This window comes from Dipodomys merriami, unplaced genomic scaffold, assembly GCF_024711535.1.
Source record: "Dipodomys merriami isolate MVZ:Mamm:240054 unplaced genomic scaffold, mDipMer1.0.p SCAF_362, whole genome shotgun sequence".
NCBI lineage: Eukaryota > Metazoa > Chordata > Mammalia > Rodentia > Heteromyidae > Dipodomys > Dipodomys merriami.
The window spans coordinates 339,618-353,389 of record NW_027205182.1 but is presented as its reverse complement, the minus strand read 5'-3'; the positions used below and the strand labels follow the sequence as shown (position 1 = coordinate 353,389).

General features: G+C 38.3%; 1 pseudogene; it reads right to left on the bottom strand.

Moving 5' to 3' along the window:
* Nucleotides 1–379: 379 nt before the first annotated feature.
* On the bottom strand, nt 380–12,927 carry LOC138804421 (alpha-tocopherol transfer protein-like; annotated as a pseudogene).
* Nucleotides 12,928–13,772: the final 845 nt, after the last annotated feature.

Here is a 13,772-nt window from a genome sequence, read left to right as displayed (position 1 = left end):
CCTTGTGGATTTAACCAAATGGTTGTAGAAGAATAATCCTAACTGACCAATCTGGTGGGTTTTCTCCTGAGAAGATCAGTGATTATGGTCCCCCACTTTCCTTGTTTCTGATATACATACAAACCAGAGAGCGTCCAGATCAATAGTTGCAATCTGAGGGTTTGGGAATCGCTGGGGACACCTTCCATGTCTCCCACTGGAATAATCACCTGACCAAAGACTTAACCGCCAGGATGGGCTCACCTGGTTGTTTCATGCTGCCATTTAATTACAGAGAGCAAGTCTGAGGCCTTGGCATTGTAAGTTCTTCTGAGTATCTGAAGAAGAAAGGAAAGGAGCTGGGTGGGGCAACACTGGAGGGGGGCCGGGGGGAGACTGGCTAATAGCAGGAGTACAGCTGTGACTTGACAAGGCACATGGAGTCATGGCATTGTGCAGGTGAGGTCAGCCCCTCCTGCGGCAGCGCCTGGTCAGGGACGAGGCCAGCAGCACCGCGTTCCAGGTGGCAGAGTCCAGCTCTGCAGCTGTGCCTTCCTATTCCTTGTGGAGAATGTTTCTTGGAAGGTTTGTATGGAGAGAGTGCAGCTCAGACCCGTCTTGGAAGAATGCGTTTGCTATTTTCTACTTTAGGAATGGCTTAATGTTGGCAAAAATGCCTTTAAATATTCGAGGTTCATTTACTACATGGACTGCTTTGATAGGAATGGGGAAACCATCCTAGAGGAGGCCAATCACCTTTTTTGGCTATAAAAGGGCCAAAATGAGGTGCTTTTGATAAGCTCACTCCTTTGTAGTCTGCAAGAATGACAATCCCATCCACCTGACTTTCTTCACACTAAATTGGTTTTGCATACGACCAGATGTTTTCGGTAAATGGGCAGTGGCTTGGTATCCATCTGTCTGGGCAGATACAGAGGATGTGGCAGCTCCTGGGGTGTGTGTGGTGGGGTGGGGGGCGCAACACGGTAACAAACCGGAGCCAAGGACGTCTTTGGGGGCTGAGGGCCTCAGGTTACTAAAGGCGTCGGGCCAGCTTGGCCTGCAGCTGTGCTAGATGACCAGCAGCTACAGAGCATGGTCGTAGTCAAATTTGCAGGGTCGGAGTAAGCACAATAGAAAGACGTTGTCCAGGGACGTGCTCAGGTTGGGGTGCACCTTGCACACCATCTCACGAAGGGCTTAGACATCCCAGAGTCTCCACACGGGCTTCTCTTGCCCCTCCTCTCGGACTTTGATGACCAGCGCTCTTCCGTGAGCAAGCACACGCAGCAAGGAGGCTGAGATGTCCCACACCGGCTGGTTCTCAGAGACTCACTTTGTCCTGTTGTTAGCCACTAGGGTCCGGGCCTTGGGTCAGGGCTCCGGAGCCTGTCTCTGAAACAATGGGGTTGGATATTGTCACTGGGTTTTTTTCCCCCGCTCGAGGCTAGCACTTTGATCCACAGCACCACTTTGTCTTTCCCCCATAAATTGGAGATAAGAAACTCTTGGACTTTCCTGCCTGGGCTGTCTTCAAACCATGACCTTCAGATCTCAGCCTCTTGAGTAGCTTGGATTACAGGTGTGACCTACTAGAGCCTGGCTTTTAAAACAATTCTTATGCCATGCAAGGTTAAAGTCCTAAACCACCACAGGCAAGAAATGGCTTTAATTATATTCTCCAAACTCAACATCCATTGGCTTTAATTACATATATACTCCATGTGAATATTCAATATAATAAAAGTAAACATTTACTTCAGAATTAAAAAAATGTATTAACAAATAAAAGAAACTTGGAGCTGATGGTGCATGCCTGTAATCCTAGCTACTCAGGAGGCTGAGATCTGAGGATTGCAGTTCAAAGACAACCCAGGTTGGAAAGTCTGTGAGACTCCAATTAAACACCAAAAAAAGCCAGAAGCGAAGCTGTGGCTCAAGTGATAGAGTGCAAGTTTTGAGCAGAAAGAGCTCAGGGATAGGGCCCAGGCCCTGAGTTCAAGCTCCAAGACCAAAACAAAATTTAAATAACTAAATAACTTCAAGTCTGACCTTTCTTGCAGCTGAACAAAAAGAAAAAAAAAAGAGGAGAAATGTTAATTCTGTAGCTCTCAGTGACACACAGAAAGATATGTATAGATTCTTGATAGTAGGGCTGGGTAGTTTCAGTCACATTGTCAGCCTTCTTTGAGACTTAACAATGACAGCATCACATTGAACTCTGAAAGCAAAACATTGGCTTCTTCTCAATGTGTTAAAAGGCTTATGCAATAAATTCAAGGGACATTCATCTATTTCCTCAATAGTAATCTTTGTGTGAGGTGTCACTGTCATCCTTTTACAAAACTCTCATATTATTTCATTACTTATGGCTTTTGTAAAATTTTTGATTGTAAGTAAAGAATTAATTTTTTCCAAAATTATGTTATTGATTCTTAGGAGAGAAAAATGATTATTTTTGGCTCTTGAGGAAACTGTCATGACAACGTTTTTAGTAAAAATCAGACTGTGAATGATTAGAAACAACTTAATAATTCAAGAATTTAAAATGGGTAATTTTGCATTGGAAAACAGAACTGGAAATCACAATCATCCTGGCTCCCAGTTTAATTTTGGTGCAATGAGTCTTTTAGAAGGTCTTAACATGGAAGTAGATCACCATTGCCATCTCCTGGCAAGCAAACCACATGACTATCATGTAAGTCATTTAAAAAGCCATATATTGTAAGAAGCAAGATTACCTGATAAATTGGCAGTAAAGTATTGAGTATTTATTGCAAAACCATCATTGGATTTTTATTCCATTCCTGTAAGACTTTTATTCAGATACATTAGAGTTGATAAATAGCAGCATTTGTTTTATGAGTGATTTATGTTAAACAAAAACTTCAGTTTGTTATGACATTTTAAATTAAATACGTTTGATGGATCTACCTGTGACTGAAACAAACATTAGAGATGCTCAAAAGAAAACTTTGAAAATGTTTTCGGTGCATTGAAAGGAAAGAATTAGGACTCTACCATTGCTCGCAGCCAGAAAGTGACAGGTGGCTTTCTACCGTATAATAAAGCTGATGGGCAGGATAACAGCTTTGACAGTGTCAATCCATCTTTCTGCTATGGGGCTTTCAAAGGAGATGAATGATATATCCTTCCAGCCTGCCTTGCCATGGTGCTGAATGCTCTCTGTAGTTTTCTCCTTTTCTATTGTTTTCCTCTACAATCTGCATCTGCTGAAGCTTTTGACCACCCTTCCATCTTTTTCACATCTGGACATCAGAACATCAGCTGCGTCTGAGAGCCTGTTTCAGATTTCCCTGACTAAGATGTCAGCTGAGCCACTGACAAACGACAGGTTATTCTAGTCTGTAGGCTCTATATCAGGGTGTCATTCTGTCCTGGAGACTCAAAACTTGCTTCAAATAAGTGAAGAAGAGGAGCTATGGATTCAGATCTTACCCTCCAGATTGGAATGCCACCGTTGACATGCTTCTAAGTCTTCATATGTCACCTTTTGAAGCTAATCCTTTTATCCAAGATGAGCATGATAACTAACTTTTCCAAGATTGAAAGGGTTAAAAGCACCAAGACAGTGATATTTCACACACACACACACACACACACACACACACACACACACACACACACACACACATTTTTTATAACATTCCTTGGAGGAAGATAGGAAATGTATTCTGTTTGTTTTATTTTTATTCCATTTTATCATAAACTTTGTCTCATCTAAATCCCATTCCCTGCCAGCTAGCTCAAGGTCACATTTAGTTTACATTGAAGTACACAGTGAGGTTCAGTTGAGAAGAATGAACATTTGAGAAACCAGCATGGACTTGAGCCATGAAGCATGAAATTAGTCCAATTTAGTATCTTGGAAATATTCACCTGAAGTTTCACATTGCCAGCTTGTTACATCCCTAGTTAAGGCAATTTCCTGAAAAACCAAGCCTAGGAAAATATCAAGAGGGAATGATTGTCTACACCTAGTAATACAACACTCGATGAAGCACAGAAGAACAGACCAGAGGGAGTGACATTGGAAAACATCTACTATCTATATTGCAAGTGACCACTAGCTCCAGGAACTTGATTGATTAGAAAGAATGGCAGAAAAGTAATCTATGACAAGAAAACTATCACAGAAATCAGCAATATGTTTTGCAAGGGAGCTCAAAAACCATAAAGTTAAAATGCAAACAAGTCAAAACAAACATGAGAAGATGCAGATCATAAGTCTGAATAAGCATATACAAATGAATAATAGCATTAAATATTCACCTATGTAGCACTTCCTGTGTGCCCAGAACTCTTGCATATCTAATAAATAATCCCCAGAAAATTCTATTTGCATTTCAAAACAGATACAGAAATAGAACAGAGGGAAGCTTGTAAATACTGAGATGGTTGTAGGCTAACAATCACGGTCTGATTCTTGACTCTTGTTTCCTATGTCTCCTAAATGTATTAGTAACTATGGATGTAATCTAGAAACATCTTTTTCTCTCATTTTCTCCCTGTCTCTGTCTCTCTTTGTCTGTCTGTCTGCCTGTCTCCTCTCCTACAATAAATAAGAGTCACATTATTTTTTCATTTTATAGAGGATTAACAAATTTTTTTCAAGTTCAGACAACATCTAAATAGCAAGTAGGATTGTACTTCAAAATTTTTTTCCCTTCATCCTCACTGTTTTCTAGAACATGGCAGCCTTTAAAATGCACTGTTTCTGCTGAATAGACATATTCTGAGTGTCCAGGAGCTCTCTCTCCTATGTATGAGAGTGAGACTTCTCCTGAGTTGCTCTGAACCAGAGTTTGAGAACGTCTGGTTCATGTAAGTCTCTCACAGAGAAGATGCTAGTTAGTGAGCTTCTCATGTTCCTGCTTGAAACTTCCTTAGAAAAGCCTTATGACTATCCTACCTGCCTTTCTTTTTCTTCCTGTCCTTCCACAATGTGAGATCTGCATCAGGTATATGGTTCTCCCTTCTATTTCCTAGTCTATCCTTCCATTTTTTATCTTTTCAACTTAAATTAACATCAACTGCCATCCTGGACACACTGGATTCCATCAATTTAAAATAGCACATTTTAAACTTTTAATACTTGGCACATGATTCTCTCTTACAACAAAAAATGTAGAGATTCAAACAGGCATCAGTGGCTCATGCCTGTAATCCTAGCTACTTAGAAACTGAGACCTCAGAATGTCAGTTCAAAGTCAGCCCAGGCAAAAAAGTCAATGAGACTCTTATCTCCAATAAACAACTCAGAAAAAGCCAGAAGTGACACTGTGGCTCAAGTGATAGAGCGCTAGAGTTGAGCACAAAGAAGCTCAGAGACAATGCCTAGGTTCAAGCCCTGGAACTGGCCAAAAAAAAAAAAAGGTACAGATTTGTCATGTCATGCACATAACAACATAATGTCTTGAAATACATGCACATCATGAAAGGGCCAAGTATCAAGTTGTGCTAGATAACATGTGTTATTGCACATACTATACCACCTTTGCAGTGAGAACTCTAGAAATTTAGTCTTTGGGCGATTGTGCTGTACAGCAAAATTGCACAGTTGTTCCTTCTATCTTGCTTACAATTTGGAAGCATTTTTTTCTTATAAATCCCTTCCATATCTCATACCATCTCTATCTCTGTTTCCCAGAATAACCAAATTAACATCTAGGCCAAGATAAGATCTTCAGAAACCCATTCCACTAAGTTTACAGAAAATATAGATATTTATGGTTTTAGACATTTTATTCATATTTAATTAAACTAAGTAGTAGTTATGTTGGATTCAATAAATCATATATAGAAATGATAAAGAGGAGCAAACACAATATTAGAACAACTGAATTAATTACATTCTGATCTCTTGTAGATTGTTAGAACTAAAATACACATGTTAGAGTTTCTCTGGAATAAAAACTAATGAGAGTTTATAACACTAGGCTTACACCCAATAGCAATCCGGCTGCCTCAAAATCGCAATCATCAGGAGTCTCCAGGAGACCTGTGCACATCTCTTTCAATCTATAAGTGATAATAAGATACCAAAAAATCCCACTAAATTCCTTTTGCAGAGGATAAAAGGTAGAATTCCCTGGCTTTGCACATTTTCTGAGTTAGATAATGGCTAGCAACATACTTATCCTCTGAGAGCCCATAATTTATGATGATCCTGAAATATTTAGATTTTCCTACTTAGATTGTTTCTTCTTGTTTGCAGAAGTTATCTGGAATTTTTTATCACCATGTGATCTGTGAACCTAGTGGTAGTATTAACTCACAGAATCCATCTAAATAGTGTACAGGGGAGAATCTCCCTTCTGAAGCTCTAACACTAGGCTGATGAGTCACTTTTGGCACATGGTGTGTAAGAGGCATTTGAGAGCCTTCAATACTGGTCACTGCCACTGGGTATTCAGATTATTCAAAATCATTATGACAGGTTTATTAATCACCACAATTGTATTTGAAGAGGATTCAACATTGGCTAAATTGCCAGAAATATTAGTTACAACATTATAACACTGGAACAGATGAGTACTAGTTGAATGTTGGGCCCTATGGCAATGGAATATAATACTCTCATGTATTATATTTGTACTTTATAGTACAATAACCTGGGCAGCAATGAATCTTTGGCTAAGCCATTGCAAGTCCAAACAACAAGGTAGCTGAAGGAAAAGACAAAAAGACTTTCAATATACTTATTTTATTAGAATCAATAATCCATTTAGTTCAAGTTGCTGAAGAACACATCTGATTCTTTTATAGTGATATTACAGATCAGAGCACTATAACATAAACAATAGGTCTGGTTGTAGTAGACTAAGCACAGTTAAATAATGACACTGAGGTGGGTGTGGTATAGTACAGTGTTATTTAGAGATTGTTATTTATCACAGAAATGTATCTATAGCACCTCCCAATGAGCTTTGCTATTTGTCAAGCCAAGGGAATGCAAGTTTTTCAGAATTAGAAAAGACTAAGTGATTTCCCAAAAAATCAGAGTGCAATCAGGGTACTACCGGCCACTCTTTGAGTATGGAATTTGTGTTCCAATACAGTCAGGCAGGTGGTGTGGCCCAAGTAACAGTATACTAGGTAGCCATGAGTAAGCAAAATGAGTATGAAAATCTTGAGTTCAAAATACCAGTAAAAGAGAGAAGAAAAATATATAAGGCAAATGCTATATTAATTAGCTAGATGTAGTCATTCAACTGTATGTGTATATCTTTTAAGTAAAGGGCTTTCTGACGTGTGCATGAGAACAGATGAATCATAGATCCAGGAGCCAACTGTCCATCTAGTCATATATTGAATAGAGATAAATACAGATCCATACTCATTCTCTCACTCCAACTCAGCTAAATCAAAAGTTTTAAAATTCAACAACCCAAAAGGATTTTGGAAAGTATATAATTAATTAAAAAATAGATAATATACAAAACAACTAAAATATTACAAAGAAAAAGGAAGCTATCTATTTTGTTCATTATTTGCCAACTGGACAAATTATAAAGTAGAATCACTAAAACTTTTTAATTTTCTGTATTAATTTTATTCTTACTATTTTCCTTGTATTGGGAACAACTGTTTTCACCTTGAAACTGAACTAATTGAAAACAATTAAGGAACTCTAGACAATTATCGCTGCTTGTGACTGAAAAAAAAAAGAAAACTACACTGATTTTTTTTATCATTTCAAATCCTAACAAAGGCTAGTCATATTTTTTTAATTTTAAATGTAAACAATACTGATTTTGTTGACTAATTGCTGTGGTTTACTTCACATGCTCAATTTCACAGTTGTTTATGTATTTCTTTGTTGTTGCGTAGGCTATGCTTTGTGACAGTCAAGATAACCATGGAAATGCCATTGAGGATAATGCTGTGCCTTCACACCATGCTCTTACAGAAATAATTATAGCTATTTCTTTTTTATTAAATATATTTTTATTGTAAAGATACCGTACAGAGGGGTTACAGTTACATGAGTAAGGTAATGAGTACATTTCCTATCGAGCATTGTTACCTCCTCCTTTGTTTTTCCTCTATCATCCCTTCATTCCCCACTTCCCCAACTCCTCCTTCCCACCCCCAAAGATCAGCTTGACTTTTTTGGTTGTGGACCCTGGGGTTCTTTAAATACAAGATCATGTCATCTGCAAAGAGGGAGAATTTTACTTCATCTTTCCCTATTTGGATCCCCTTTATATTTGCATCTTGTCTAATTGCTCTAATGATTCTAATACTGAATTGAAGAGAAATGGAGAGTGGACAACCTTGTCATGTTCCTGAGTTTAGAGGAAATAGCTTTAGCTTTTCACCATTAAGTATAATACTGGCTATAGGTTTGTCATACACAGCCTTTCTTGTACTGAGAAATGCTTCCTTCATTCCTAGCTTTCATCATAAAAGGGTGTTAGATCTTGTCAAATGCTTTTTCTCCATCTATTGAGATATCATTTGATTCTTATCCTTGATCTTGTTGATGTGATGAATTATATTTATTGATTTGCATATATTGAACCAGTTTTGCATCCCTGAAATGAATCCTGTTGATCATGGCGTATGACTTTTTTGATGACTTGTTGAAGTAGATTGGCCAAAATTTTGTTAAGAAGTTTGCATTGATATTTATCAAAGAAATGGGTTTATAGTTCTCTTTGATGAGTCTCTGCCTGGTTTTGGGATGAGGGTTATGATGGCTTCATAGAAAGAGATTGGTAGTGAATTTTCACTTTCAATTTTATTGAAGAGTTGGAATATTGGTGTGATTTCTGCTTTGAAGACCTGGTAGAATTCAGCTTAAATCCATCCTGTTCTGTGTTTTTCTTGAATGGGAGGTCTCTCATTGCTGTTTCTATTTCAGTGCTTGATATAGGTGTAATAAGTTGGTTTAACTCATCTTGGTTTAATTTGAACATGTCAATATTTGCTAAAAATTCATCCATTTCTTCCAGAATCTCAAACTTATTAGCATATAGGTTTAAAAAGTATCCCCTTATAATTTCTCAATCTTGTTTTGTTCCCTGTGGTTATGGTTCCATTTATTTGGGTGTGTTCTCTTCTTTTTCTGATAAGATTTGCTAATGGCCTGTCAATTTTGTTAATTTTTTAGAAGAACCAACTCTTTGTTGAGTTGATTCTCTCTGTTTTTGTGGGGGGAGGGGATTCTAATTCATTTAATTCTGATTTAATTTTAATTATTTGTTACCATCTACTGAATTGGGGTTTAGCTTGTTGCTCTTTTTCAAGAAGCTTCAGCTGCTATATTAGATTGTTGGTTTCACATCTCTCCAATCTGTTGATGTAGGAAATAAGAGCTATAAACTTGCCTCTGCATCCTGCCTTTGCTGTGTCCTAGAGAAATTGGTAATTTGTGCGTTGTTTTGTTAATTTGAATTTCCTTTCTAACCTCTTCTGTGACCCACTGGTAGTTCAACAGTGTGTTGTTCAGCCTCCAGGATTTTCTTTGGTGGCTTCTGGTGTAGAATTCTAATTTTATTCCCTTGTGGTGTGAGAGAATGCCGAGCCTAATTTCAATGTTTCTGAATTTGGACAAATTTGCTTTGTGACCTAAAATGTGGTCTATTTTGGAGAAGGTTCCATGTGCTGCTGAGAAGAACGTGTGTTCTGATGCTGCTGGGTGAAATATTCAGTAGATGTCTGTTAAGACTAGTTGATCTATGCAGTTGTTTAGGTCTGAGTTTTCTCTGTTGAGATTTTGCCAGGTTGATCTATCCAGTGGGGATAGTGGTGTGTTAAACTCCCCAATAATTCATACCTTTGTATCTTTGTGGGATTTTAGGGAAAGTAGTATTTCTTGGTTAAATTTGGGTGCTCCGTTATTTGGTGAATATTTAGAATTATAATATCCTCCTGAAGAAGAAATCCCTTAATTAGTATGTAATGACCTTCTTTATCTCTTCTCACTAATTTTAATTTGAAATCTATTTTATCTGATATTAGGATTACAGCCCCCACCTGTTTATGGGGATCGTTTGCTTGGTAGATTTTATTCCAGTCTTTCACTTTTAGACTGTTTGATTTTGTGGGTAAAGTGTGTCTCTTGATGGCAGCAGATAGATGAATCTTGCTTTTTGATCCAACAAGACAATTTGTCACTTAATTTGGGAGCTAAGTCCATTAATATTGAGACTTAGGACTTAGTTCCTGCCATGTTATACACTTTAATGGGGGCTGTGCCAACTGGGTTCTTCCTATGATTCTTGGATTCTCTGTTTGGGGGCTTTCTTGGCTGTTATCATGCACATGATAGTTTTCTATCTGTAGGAAAACTTACCTTTTGTAGGGCTGGTTTGGTGGAGATCATTCTTTAAGTTTTTCTTTGCTGTGGAAGGTTTTTATTTGTTCTTCTCTAATGAAGGATATTTTATCTGGGTACAGTATTCTTGGTTGATAGTTGTCTTTAGGGCATGGCATACATCATTCCAGGCTCTCAGGCTTTCATTTTCTCTGCTGAGAAATCTGAAGTTATCCTGATTGTTTTCCCTTTATAGATGATTGATCTTTTTTCTCTGACAGTTTTAAGGATCATTTCATTGGTCTCAATTGATCATGTGAGGATTACAATGTGGCTGTGGATGTCCTCTTCTGGTCTGGTCTATTTGGGGTTCTAAAGGCTTCTTGTATCTGAATTGGCCTATCTTTTTGCATGTTTCAGAAGTTCTCTGCTACAATCCTGTTAAATAAATTTCCTAGACATTTAACTTCTGTCTCTAGGCCCTCTTCTACACCCATTAGCCTTAAATTAGGCCTTCTGATGGTGTCTTCTAAATGTTGAACAGATCTATAGTAGTTCTTGGATTTGTCTTTCTTGAATACTTGTCTGTTCTTGCTCTATAATGTCTAGGCTTTCTTTAGTCCCAGAGATTTGATCTTCTGCATGGTCTAATCTACTGTCAAGCCTTTCTACTTTGTTTTATATTTCCTTTCCTTCTAATTGGTCAGATTTGATGGCTTCAAATTCTGTGTTGGAGCTTTGTTTTAGATCTTGGATGGACTTCTTTACCCCCTTAATTTTGTTTTCAGTGTTCATTCTCCAATCCCTTAGTTGATTGGTTATAGTTTTATTAGACTCCCTTTCCTTTTGTTGGGCTTCATTCAGCATTCCCTGAATGGCCTCCATGGATTCCTCAAGCTTTCTGTTTGTGGATTCCATGAATGCCTCTATTAATCTTTGTTCATTCTCATCCCGCTCACGCTATTCCTCAGTTACTCTTTGATTAGCCTCCTCACACAAAATTCCTGTATGAATCTTTGGTTAGCCTCATCATGCTCATGCAGTTCCTTATTATGCTCACTTAGAATCTACTGCAGTCTTTCAATCTTTTCATTCAGCATGTTTAACAGTAGTTTTTATATAGCATTTTGGGAACTCTCCTCTGGATTATTCATTAACTACTCTGTTGCTTGATTATAATGAATTGGAGTTGAGATACCTGTACTTGCCATTTTTCTCATTTTTCTCCAGCTTGTTCTGCCCATTTGGGTTTGAAAACAAAAACAAATCCTCACTAGAACACTATTTTAAGACAATCATCAACAAGAGCCCTGTAGTTGCACAGGTTGTTTGACATTGTCAAAATGAGTACAGATACAATCTAGTTCAACAATAAACAACTAGGGATCAATGGACTAAGAAAATCAAAGGATTCAGAAGACCAGATATTAATAGGTTTAGGGAGAATTGTGGGGAGAACATAAGATTAGAGAAATGTGGGGAGGGAAAGAGAGAGAGGGAATATAACCAAGACCTAAATTTAGAGAGAGGAAAAGGACAGATGAGAAGGCAAAGAGAGATACAGAAAAATGCAAAATGAAACAAAAATTTTTTAATGAAACACTAAAAAATTATTTAAGTATGAAGAAATAATACTACAATTAAAGGAGTTAAAGCTGAGAGTTTGTGCATTGAGTAATCGGTATCTGAATAATATATGCACACAATGAAAGGTAAGTCTAATAGTCGAAGACAGGTATATATCTGTGGATGAACAGAACAGTAATTAAGTAAAACAAAAAATAACACAAAAAGGACCAAAAGAGAAAAGAGTAAAAGGAGAATATTCAAAAAGTAACCTAAAAAATGATGAAAAAATAGAAAACAACATAAAAACATTTTTTAAACTTAGGTAGAAAAAGGAGTTCTTCAATTTTTTTCTTGGGGGGGGCGGGATCTTGTCTCTCCCTTGTGTCTGTAACCAGTCTATTGGTGGAGTCTCTGGTTTGCTTGTGGTGTTTGTTTTTCCTGTGGCTAGATGGGTTTCTTAAATCAGTTTGTTTGAGCAAGCAGAACAAAGCTCTGCCTTACCAGGGACATTATGACCCTCCTCTCAGGTTAGTTCAGTAGGAGGGAGACCTACTTTGAGATGGGTGTTTCCTCTAGCTTGGAGGTGCTGTGATGGGGCTAGGTTGTGTGTAGAGTTGGGGCCTATCAGCAATCAGTATCTTTTTACTGAAGAGCTAACTCCTGAGATACTCACACAGCCCAGCCTGGAGCCATTCTCAGGACTTATGTGTATTGAGTTTCCAATTGTTTTTCTTTTACCCTCCTGCAGCTAGGTCTGATGCCTATGCTTCAGTGGAGTGGGGGAGCCTCTGGCTCTGTTTACTCAGTCAAGAAAGTCACTCCTCTATGGGCGGAGCTTCTCTGCCTGGGAAGGACAACTTTCCTCTAGGTGGAGCTGAGCCCCCCAGGTCAGGTTCCTTTGTCCTGTTGAATGGCTGATATTGTCTTGTTCCAAGGCCTGAGCTATAGGCTAGCTGCTCTGACTGGGTCTTTGTCAGTATCAAAGATAGTGTTCTTCTCTGGTGGTTGGGGAGGAGCTACCTTCCCACTGCTGCTTGGTGAGAAGGAGTTAGGATATCGTAGTACTCACACCTTTCCCTAGGTTTCCGTGCCATCCATGGTCTGTGACTGTCTGTGGTCAGCAGGATGAAGATTACTGCTCCTTATCAGTTCTTGCTGGCAGTGAGTAGAATCCGCTCCCACATGGCCTCTGGTACCTTTGTTCTGGGCTCCCCTGTTGATATGGCCGCCAAGGCAGCAACTGCTGCAGCTGCCACCATGGACACCAGTGAGTGCTCAAATCTGTCTCCTTAACCAAGCTGCCTGTATTTTCCCTCTTTGCCCAAACTCTCTGTACTATGATGGCACATTTGGTGTGACTCTCTAGCCTTGGACTATTCACTGGAACACTAAAACTGGCTTCTACATGAGAACTTGATTAGCCCCCAGCTTCTCCTCTGCCATCTTCCAGAAGTATTTTTCTAGTTATTTCTTTATTTAATACAATTCTTCTACTGTGATAAGTTTTGTTAGATGTTAAATTGAGCATTACTATAAAAGATGAATTTATTAAATACTTACCATAGCTCAGTTTTGTGCCAGAGTGTTTTTCTAAAGTTGATTCGTTTTTTGTTTTTTGTAGGTTTTAATAAAATTATCATCATCATCATCATCATCATCATCATCAATATCATCTCTTTTTTTTGCTTGGATTCTCAATTACCACAAATCTTTGATACAAATGCTATGGACCACCCCCCCCCATTTTATATGGTAAATGTAAGTGAATCATAAAAAAAAAAATAGCTCTCTCCAAGACTACTCAAGCATCACCCAGAGAACTGAGCTCTATTTCAGGTCTGTCTGATTCAAGGCTTCCACTTCTGAATCAGATGTTCTACTGCTGTCTGAAACTACAGAACACTCAAGTAAGTCTCAAAAAGGGTCCTACTCAAAGAGG